The following is a 9,476-nucleotide window of genomic DNA, read 5'->3' on the forward strand; positions in this document are numbered from 1 at the left end:
AGTCGCATATTATGCTTGTTCGAGTCTAAATATCGGACCCTATTGCTACGCTAAAAAAAAACCACTTGCGTTTATATTGCTATTCTGACCTTGCTTTGTTGTTCCAAGCTGGCAACATGACAATGTGTACGTCGATACGTTGATCTCAGGTTCAGTAGCAGACGAACTCCCTTCTCATTCAAGGGACGTAACCACTCGATGAAAACGGTTTCGAAGGAATCGAATTTTGGGATAAGTGACTTTTTGTCAGTTAGACTGAGAACTAAGAATGGAGAAACAACACCAAATAAACGTTTTGCAAAATTCACACGCGAGGATATTGACGAAAAGAACAAAACTAACCCCAGCATCAACTCTGATCTGGTGCACGCTTCTTTTCTGACTTTTCTTGAGCAAAAGTTCAAAAAATAAACTTCGAACACTATTCCGTCCAAGAACTTGACACAGCCTTGTCTGGTGCCTACTTTGGTTTGAGGACAGAAAAAGGAGAGCTGTACTGTGTTATTAACGGTTTCTCAGTCAGGGTTTATTCCTGGTGATTCAACTAGTTTTCAGTTGTTGAGTATGTATGACGATTTTTGTCAATCCTTAGATAAGCAGTTGACGTCTCAGGCTGTTTTCTGTGATATATCAAAAGCCTTCGACAGAGTGTGGCATAAGGGTTTGGTTCATAAATTATATGCTATAGGCATAAGAGGTGTTTTATTAAAATGGTTTGAAGATTATTTGACAGGCAGGTTACAAGCCGTTGTTATCCAAGGCAGGAAATCGACATACGGACGTGTTTGTTCAGGTGTTCCCCAAGGTTCTGTTCTGGGGCCCTTGTTGTTCCTTGTGTACATTAACGATATTGTCATTGATATCGAATCTGTCATTAAACTTTTTGCTGATGATACCAGTTTGTATTTATCTCTAAATGATGCAAACACGCGGACACAGATCTTAAATGCAGACTTAGCCAAAATTGCACACTGGGCGGAAAAATGGAAAGTTAATTTCAATAATTTAAAAACAGATTTGATGACCTTTTCTAGAAATAAAATGCCTGAAACCCTTCCTCTTGTATTTGATGGAACAATTCTGAGAGAAAACCACGTTCACAAACATCTTGGTGTACTGATTCAGAGCGACTGCAAATGGGAATCACATGTTCAGTCAATTATATCAAAAATACGTGTTCTTCTCTCATTTTTTCGGTCCTATAAGTATCGCCTTAGCCGAAAGGCACTTGAACTCATGTATAAATCTTTTATTATTCCCCATTTTGATTTTTCTGACGTCATTTGGGACGTGTCGACAATTGTTCTGACAGATTAGCTACTTTATTAGAAAATGTGCATCTTGATGCCAAAAGAACCATTATAGGTGTAGTTCGTGGCACGAGTCACCAAAAATTACTGAAAGGCATAAATTCTGCAAATAGTGCATTGAACGATTTTGCTCTCAAACGAAAATCAGATTGAACCTGTAATTTGTAGTTGACATCTTGAGTGTCGGAGCAAATGTTTCACGCTGTCAGCGTACGCTTTGCAGTATTGCTGATCCAGCCACAGCTCACTGTGCTAATGAAGACAATGGGCTGAACGGGAGACAATAACGTAAAAACGATAGTGTATGGCCCTATAAAATGCAACTGGCTGTTTGGCTGTATCAGATATCGCAATCATGCCACGACTTGATGAAGGAGAGAGACAGCAAGCGATTGGGATGCTTAGAGCTGGCCAAAGCATTGAACGTGATGAACACTGAACGTTTTCCGAAATCATTACGCTTGGACTCAGTCACTTTTTTTGAAAAATTGTCATTTCATGATGTTTTATTCAAAATCAATAAAGCGAAGGTTTATAAACACTAAAATGGCCAATAAATAAAATATTCAAACATTGAAAACATTCACCACTGAGTAGAATTTTTGTGATTTTTTAAAGTTCAGTTTGCGGAATTTATGCCTCTCTGTATATATACAAACGTAAAACAATTACAAAGGATAAACATAAAAGTAAAAAAAAAGAAGAAAAAAGACAGAAAATATATTCACAGGACTATATACACTTTGAAAATTGTCCAGTACTAGGCTCTACTCCTCCTCCCTAATTCGTTAACAGTATCTTGATATATATTCTGTTGTAAACTTGAATCTTGTAGTAATCAATTTTATTTAAAGGTCTAGTAGTTGTTGTGGTCAAACGGTCCTATGCAGTGCCTCTTTAACTTTCTCCCTCTCTCTCTCTACTTCTCTCTCTTTTCTAGATCATCCGTTTTATGCATGTGGTATGTATGTATGTGGCGATGTGAATTGTGATTTATACAACTCCTGCAATGCAACCGAGGGGTGGATTAAATCTAGTTGATTATTTTTAGACAAGTGAGAAATTAGAACGAACTACTTTGATTACACCAAAAATCACACGTGGATTATTCGAAGTAAGAATAAAGAGGGCTAAAAAATAATCAACACTAGAATTTATTTTTAGAACATTTGAAACCAAGACGATTGGACCCTGTTGCGGAAGAATACGTACAATGTTGACTCAAAACTTTAACAACAATGGCTGACGTGTATGAAGTACACGCATACCTCGCCAGGTTTGTTTCTGTGACTAGTCGACAGACGATGCCATTTGCTTTGTGTGTGTTTTTGTTGTTGCTTACTGTACATGACATACATTACGTGTAAAATCCAGTTCTTTAACAGGCAACAAACCTTGCAAATTTCCAGAAGCTGCAATCTGAAGCGACCTATCTCTGATTCTAGCAGACGATCTCTCCAATGTTTAACACAAAATCAGCAAACTCTCCTGTCACATAGAACGTCCATTATATAGTGCAATGTTGAAATGAAGTTACCGGTCTGAAACATTTAGTCGTTTCTTCTGAGACAATCCTTGTTCTCTTATCATCTACAGATTTACCGCAGTCTTCACCACGCGAATTCACAACAGAAGTCAGACTTTCGAACATATACAATCTACGTAGGCAAGCACGATACGTCATGACGTCATATGATTCCTAGCATATTGACGTAATGCTAAACATCCGGTTATCCCGAGTTTTCTCCGTAATACATGTCCGTGGGTTTTTCAATGTTCGGTTATTTCCGTGGCTTCATGCGGAAAGGGAACCGTCGTCTGCTATCAACGACATGGACCATTCTGGTCCTTGTTGCTGACAAAAACATGATTTTAACACAGAATGTAATGTCAGAATAGCTATATAAACGCTATTGTGTTTTAATCGTAGCAATGGGGTCCGATATTTAGACCAGACAAGTATAATGCCGACGAGTCGGAGACTAAGAATAAAGTAAAAGAATAGGGACTATTTGAATGACGCGCATTTGACACTCTGAGTGATTAGGCTGAAATGAAATTGCGTACAAAATGTCGTCTGCATGACTGCATGTTCGACCCGTGTTGTTCGTTGTATAAATAGCTTAAACAATGACGACAACTCGTTGATTACTGGAAAATAAACCACTCGTGGGTATTTGCAGCCGCTTGGTAATTCACTCGTGTGCGGAGCACACGAGTGAATTACCAAGCGGCTGCACTCGTGGTTTATTTTCCAGTAATCAACGAGTTGTCGTCATTGTTTAAGCTCTATGTAATGTATACTGTTCAAAAAAAGAAACGCATAGTTGCTACTTGCCAAATTTGTTTTATTTTTCGAAAAAATTAACAGAAAATCCAATATTTAGATTATTTGTTTGAAATTTGGTATGGACACAGTTGAATGCACACACAGTTCATTTGCATCTTCAAATCAATCAGTCAATCAATACGATTGGGTGCCGAGGCTGTCAAGTCAGTAGGGGGTGTGACTGCCTTGAGCAGCAACAACTGCCCGGCACCTTCTGGGCATGGACTGGATCAGATCAGATGCCGGATATCTTGCTGTGGGATGGTGTCCCACTCCTCCTGAAGTGCCTGCAATAGATCGCGGTGATTTGCCGGCGCTTCTCGCCTGCGCACACGTCTGTCCAATTCATCCCAGAGGTGTTCTATCGGGTTCATGTCTGGCGACATGGATGGCCAGGGAAGCACCTGGACATGGTGGTCGGTGAGGAACTGGGTGGTGAGTCGTGCTGTGTGCGGGCGAGCGTTGTCCTGCTGGAATATGGCATCCTGGTCAGCCAGAAGAGGAAGGGCGTGTGGGCGCAGAATTTCCTCCACGTATCGCTGGGCAGTTATGCGCCCTTGGACGTGCATCAGGGTGCTCCTTCCAGCGGTATTGATCGCCCCCCACACCATGACGCCTCCACCACCATGAACGGGTGCCTCATCCACACAGTTGGGCGCGTAACGTTCGTGTACTCTCCGGTAGACCCTCCTCCGACCATCATGTCGCTGGAGCAGGAAGTAGGACTCGTCGCTGAACCACACGTGTCTCCAGTGATTCCGGACGGTCCAGCGAAGGTGCTGGTTGCCCCACTGCACTCGGTTCTGGCGATGGCGGCGGGTGAGGACAGCTCCTCTGTGAGGTCTGCGAGCTCTCAAACCAGCTTCATGCAGGCGGTTCCGCACGGTCTGGTCCGATAATCGGTGTGGCCCGGGGAGAGCCTGGACAGAAGATGAGGCCGACAGGAAACGATTCCGGAGGTGGCGGAGCCGTATGAAGCGGTCGTGAGCAGTAGTTGTCGCCCTTGGTCTTCCCGCTCGTGGCAAGTCAGCAACGGAGCCAGTGGCTTGAAACCTGACCCACAGTCTACTGATGGTGCTCTGGGACACGTGGAAGTGCCTGGCGATTGCACTTTGACTTTGGCCTGCTTGTAAACGACCCAATGCAATTTTGCGGTCTTCTCTGCTCAATCGGGCCATCTTTCGTCGCTGAATTGTCGTCTGATTTCTTTGTGGCGAACAATCCGCTTTTATGGGTTTTGGAAGACATGGTGAGAGCTCAATATTCCCCGAGTTTCACGAGATTACACTGAAGCATGACGAGTGGTCATGCCAAATGAGCAATTTTGACATTGTAGCCACTGATAACGCATGCGTCACGTGCAGAGCTCACTTGTGGCAATGGACGAAAGGTCGACGACCAGATAAACATTTTCTGCAGTTTGGTGGATATCCTTGTAGCCATATAACTAAATTAACCAAATATTTCAAGCTATGCGTTTCTTTTTTTGAACAGTATATAATGTGTTGTAAAAAAAAAAAAACAGGAAAAAAATATTAAAGAAAACAAAAAACTATTATACACTTTGCAGGCTATACACACATTCTAACGTTATGATCAAAATTGGGAATGACCAAAACATGTTTAATTAAACAATGATGCTATATGGACAGATATGATCAATATGAAAATAATCAGAACGAAGTCTTCCATCACTGTGACTTTTCGTAATTTCACATTAAATGTAATGAGAGATGTTTTTTTTAAAGTGATTCGAACTATTTCCGGGAAAGAATTCCACAAAACGCTGCCAGAATAAGCTAAACTTGATTTAAAGAGATCTATCCGTGGAATGGGGACATTGAATTTTCGGTTTGGTTTGGCTTTACATTTTGTAATGAATTAAAGCACTTGGTGCCCGGCCGGAAAGGATTTTGTGAAGGAGTACGCCTTTATTTAATTTAAATCTTTCTTTTAAGGGCAAAATCTTAAGTTTTTTATTATCGTCGAAAACGAGACTGGATTGTTTTAATAGAATTGATTTCAGTGCTCGTCTGTGTATACAGTGGCTTAAAAATATTTGCACTGGCAGAGTCCCAGATGGTCGAACAATAATATTATCCGTGATGGTTTGTATGTATGCAAAAAAAAATTAATAACCTTGAGTGCGGATCAAGAAAGTGTTTTATTCTGTTCAAGAGATATATTTTCCTCGACATGATTTTACAGAACGACCTAACATGATGGGCCCAAGAATAACAGCTATTGTGTTTTCAGCGTAGCAATAGGGTCCGATATTTAGACGAGACAAGTATAATGTCGAGAAAAAAAGGTGCATTCAAAACAGTGTAAAATGTTGGTTTTCTGAGAAAAGCTGATCATGTGTTTAATTCTCCCGTTAGGGTCACCACCATAAGCTTGAGCTTGTTGATGATCCGTAACATGTATCATTTAAACCATAAACGGGCGCAGTGGCGTGGTGGTAAGATGTCGGCCTCCTAATCGGGATGTCGTGAGTTCGAATCCCTGTCGCTGCCGCCTGGTGGGTTAAGAGTGAAGACTATTCCGATCTCCCAGGTCAACTTATGTGCAGACCTAGCTGCTAGTGACTTAACCCCCTTCGTGTGTACACGCAAGCACAAGACCAAGTGCGCACGGAAAAGATCCTGTAATCCATGTCAGAGTTCGGTGGGTTATAGAAACACGAAAATACCCAGCATGCCTCCCCCGAAATCCACTCGTGCTAAAAGCATGAGTGAACGTGGGAGTCCTCAATCACTAACGTGTGTGTGTGTGTGTGTATGTGTGTGTGTGTGTGTGTGTGTGTGTGTGTGTGTGTCCAGAGCATAGTGAGGTTGCGGGGAAGACGCCCGACAACTCAGCACGACGACAAGTGACGGTAACCTTCATTTTTCCCCCTCACACAGTCGGGACGGGGCCTTTGCGAGACGCTCCGGCTGGAAAATGGAGCATTAAACTACTCACTAATGCTCCCCCCCCCCCCTAGCTGCTATTGTAGAACACTAGGCAACTGTCACTGGCTAATACACACACACACATACAGACACCGGTCACACACGCGCGCGCAGACACACGCACGCACACACGCACGCACACACACACACACACACGCTCACGCTTCCGTACCAACATACGTAGCCAAGAGGTTTATTTGATTTGGGCCAAGTAACGAGGGCAGTTTACTTCAGAGAAAAATACCATCTGACAATGACCATGAAAGATAACATTGTACAGAGATAAATCCACACACACACACAAAAGAAACAAATGTTTACATACATATCAATTCATAAAAACAAAATGACAATGAATTCAACAAAACATCAATTACTAATTAACACATACATATAGCCCTCATTTTGATTATACTATGCAGGAAATTGATTCAAATGATGCAAATGCAATCATCTCCAAAAGGGGGTACACAATGCACGCAGCGAACCGTCAACAAAACTAATAGGTGGATGCCGGTGGGTGGATGGGGGGTTTGCAGAACTGAAAAAATCGCTGAACTTGCTTGCTGGCCGCTGCGCTGCTACTAATGACTTCGGTCCTCGCTCTCTCTCTCTCGGACTCCCTTATCTGTTACCATTGTTTCATTCCAGATGCTCTCCTTCACTCATCACCTCCCCCCTGCCCTCCAACCCTCTTCCATTCCCCGCATTCGTTCCGGCCACGGGACTCTGCTATCACTTCCTCCTGCATTACCTCTACACCTCCTCCCCCCCCCCCCCCCTTTTGCTGCATATCTGTCTCGTTTACCGCTCCCTCTAAACTCGCACATTTGTCGTCGTCGCAAAAACGGAAGATAGAAATTGGTCTTTGCTGTTAAGTCGAGTTCACTTTAATCAAAGTATGTGTTATGGACATACAGATTGTTCCTTTTGCAAATAACTTTTGAAGAAAAAGAAAAACAATCTTTGATAGGCGTGGATTTACAGATTGTTTTGTCGGGTACCATCTCAGATGCTCACAAGTCTTCTCAATGAAGCCGCTATAAAAACTGTTTGCGCAGAAGACGGACGCGTCCCGAGTAAAAAACCAAGACTATAGTGACGTCACATTTCGGCTCAGCGGTCGCGTGCTAAACAACGGCTGCAAAGGCGACATGTGGTGTTTTTCACGTCCGGGCCGAACGAATGAATAAAATACTCGTTTTATTCTTAACTTGAGTTCTTTGGATGGTGCTTTCTTCTCAGTTTGAGGTTCCAGTTTGTGATCGGCTAAAAAGCAAAACCATGTTTTTGAAGGGGAAAATAGTTGAGTTGTAAGGGAATGATCAATGACACACTCACACACATACATCGCTACGGCTACTTGTTAGGGGAATTAACTAAATGGGACAAAATGTAGTCGAAACTATTTTTTATGTGTGTTGGTTTTGTTAGTTGGATCGGTGGATAGGGGGGGGGGGGGGGGGGGGTGTTAACCCGTGATTTGTAAAATTTATTATTATGAATATTTGCTGTAATTTAGAGCCTCTACGCTGGGTGGTGGGGGTGGATTTAGATCCACATCCCATTTTGGTGCAATCCCATTTTGCCGCCGTCCCATTGTTTTGCCCCATCCCATTTTCGCGACATTTCATAAGCCAAGCGTCATTTTACTAAAACAATAGCGCGACATCCCATTTTGACACTATATCCCATTTGGCCGCCATGCCGTTTCACCGCCATTACATTTCGCCCCCATCCCATTGTCGCGACATTTCACAAGCCAAGCGTCATTTTACTACCGTGTCATAACAATAGCGCGACATCCCATTATGACACCATCCCATTTGGCCGCCAGCCCATTTTGATTTATTCTTGTTTTAAGCGTGTTTTTATTAATTTCTTGTATACATGTTATATACAGTAACAACATTAAGAACGTTAACAAGCAGACTGCTTATGGACACGTTCCAAAACTAATAATCAATACACATTCTGATAACAAGATTTATTCTTCTTGCCAAGCCTCACTATACTACTATACTGCGTTATTCAACTAGGGAGACATTCCGTTTACGCGAAATCCCATTTTTGCCACAATCCAAAATGTCGCGAAATAGGGATGGCGGCGAAATGGGATGACGGCAAAACGGCATGGCGACAAAATGGAATGTGGCGCTAGTGGTATGACACGGTGGTAAAATGACACTTGGCCTGTGAAATGTCGCGAAAATGGGATGGGGGCGAAATGGGATAACGGCGAAACGGGATTGCGCCAAAATGGTAAGTAGAGCTAATGGTACATGACATGGTGGTAAAATGACACTTGGCCTGTGAAATGTCGCGAAATGGGCTAACGGCGAAACGAGATTGCGCCAAAATGGGAAGTAGAGCAAATGGTACATGATATGGTGGTAAAATGACACTTGGCCTGTGAAATGTCGCGAAAATGGGATGGGGGTGAAATGGGATAACGGCGAAACGGGACTAATAGATCCCTTGACTTTGGGGTAGCGGGACTCTGTTACTGCTAGCTTTCCACTGGGAGGAAGCGACCCGAATTTCCAAGCGATGGGACAAAAAAGTAATGACATTTTTTTACTCAATAGATCCCTTCACTTTGGAGATGATGAGTTAAATATCGGGCGCATTTACGTGATTTGTAAAACATTTTACAAATCGCGGGGCAAACACACGCACACACACACACACATGCGCGCGCGCGCGCGCACACGCACCCGCGCACATGCACACTCACACATCCACACACACGCGCACGCACACACACACACACACACACACACACACATACACACACCACACACATAAAATGTATGGGCTAACACGCAACAGCTGGTTTTTTTTTATTAGGTCACAGACCTGGAAGACCCAGGTGCAAGACGA

The sequence above is a fragment of the Littorina saxatilis genome, linkage group LG8, assembly GCF_037325665.1.
Source record: "Littorina saxatilis isolate snail1 linkage group LG8, US_GU_Lsax_2.0, whole genome shotgun sequence".
In the NCBI taxonomy this organism is placed as follows: Eukaryota; Metazoa; Mollusca; class Gastropoda; order Littorinimorpha; family Littorinidae; genus Littorina; species Littorina saxatilis.